Below are 2,100 nucleotides of genomic sequence, written 5' to 3' on the forward strand. Positions count from 1 at the left end.
TAGTCAAACACAGATGCCGTGAGGGACGATCGTGAACGTGGGCCTGTTTTGCCCTCAGAAATTTGAGGACAGTCCAAACACTTTCTCGAGAAGAGAAGCAGACTTTTTCCATTTATTTTATACCTACAAGGATTTGGCAGCAAATAATTCAGCTTCATCCACTGGGCATTTGCCTGGCACCCGTGATGTGGCAGGAGCTCTGCAGGGGATTTGCAAATATAAATTTCAATAGCATGTGGTCCTTGCCCTCAAAAAATGCGCAGTCTAGAGGGATAATCAGCCGTTCCACAGCCCAGGGGAAGGCGTGTCAAAGCGGACGCGCCAAGAAGCACTCTTGATGTCACATTCCACCAATCGATCGTCTTTGTTAAAAGACGATGAGGGCTTACGCCCGATGTTTTCCTCGGTGGCAATGCACACACACTCACTCACTCACAGCAGATGTTTGCCTGTTGCAAGGACTTCCAAAACCCCCTGTTTTCTCATATCTGATGGACACCTTCGCTGTCTCAGGGTTGTAATGTTCTAAATTCCTTAGTTCATGCACCACCATCCCTTACTATTGATGATTATTTTAATTGAGTCTATTGTTGATTTTAAATCCTCCCAAATCAAAATCCGGCCTCTCAGCAGTCCCTATAGAATGGGACCGCCGCCGCCACCTCTACCGCTGCTTCTTTCTCGGATCCACGTTAAGGCCACATGGCTGCTCTCTGCTGCCCTCTGCAGGACCCTCTCTATAAAAAAATGCACAGGTTACGGATTCAAACGAAACATCAAACGCTGAGGCTATATGCACTCTGCCAGCAGGTGGGGAACTCACTTGGAAGTGGCCCAGGAGTCAATGCTGTGAGCAAGATTTTCCTGTGCCTGGGCATTGTTTGGGTTATGGATTCAAAGAATGGAAGACGCACATTTACCCATGCAGGGCCTGGAAACTTCTCATCATGTACGTATAATTATTCCACTTCTGTTCCTGCCAGAACTCCCTATCTGACGATCAAAGGTGTCGACCACAGGGCTCCACAATGGACTCATCGTGCCCTTCTCCCTCCCCTAATTTGATATGAAGATCCTGCATTCCTAACCGTGATGGGCATCCTGCCGACTCCCGGGTGCCCCTATGCGGATCCTAACGTTCCAGTAGGAGTCGTCACAGTGGAAGTGAAGAGCAGTGGAGAGCTATGCCCACTGCCTGGGGATAAGCCAGGTAGGGGACGCAGGCTCGCAACCGCTCACCCAGAGATGCCATGCAAGACCCACTCTTTAAGTTTCTAACAAGTTTCTCTGTTTCTTATGCTACCACTGATGACAAGTGGTGGTAAGGCTGGCTCAGCTGCCCACCCAGGGCAACACCTGTGAGGCAGGAGGTATTTATTTTCTGTTGGATTCTTTAGGTTTAGCAGGGCCACTCTTGGCTCCAACCTACACTGGCCTTGGCTTTGGAGCTGAGTCTCAAGAGCATCAAGCCTCACCTGCTTCTTACCCTTACTAGATAGTTGTCACGGACCTTCTACAGATTTCCAGTGTAGAATTCAGTCCACGTGAGCTAATTTTCCAGAAGAAGATGACATTCGAGGTTGTATACCAGCATGAACTCACACCCCAACCATCATCAAGACCAGACAAGTGGATGGTCCTTGCTTTTTCCCATTTGTTCCCCAAGAGCTTGAGACTTCTTTGGTCCTGGGTGTTCACATTGCTTGAATTTCATCTGTATACAAAACAAGAGGGGAGAAGGGATAGAGTAAGATATCCCCAAGGCCCTTGATGATAGAAGAAAAGGGTATGAGAGTAAAAGTAGAAAGAAATTTATGCCCAGAAAAGTTTAAAGCCTTGGACACTGGAAGGATTACTTCCCTCTCCCCACCTCCGATGTTATAATAAAGACAATGATAAGAAGTATTACACTCTAGATCTCTTGTGCCAAGCACTTTATGTGCATTATCATGCCATGAAATCGATAGTATTATTGCCCATAATTTAATATGAGAACAATGGAACATAGAGAGTAAGTTGTCTGAGATCCCATTGCCAGAAGTGATTTTCAGAGCCACCCAATTCCAAAGCCCAAGGTCTTAGACAAAACCCCTACTGTCT

Source organism: Pteropus vampyrus, unplaced genomic scaffold (genome assembly GCF_000151845.1).
Source record: "Pteropus vampyrus isolate Shadow unplaced genomic scaffold, Pvam_2.0 Scaffold37, whole genome shotgun sequence".
Classification (NCBI taxonomy): domain Eukaryota; kingdom Metazoa; phylum Chordata; class Mammalia; order Chiroptera; family Pteropodidae; genus Pteropus; species Pteropus vampyrus.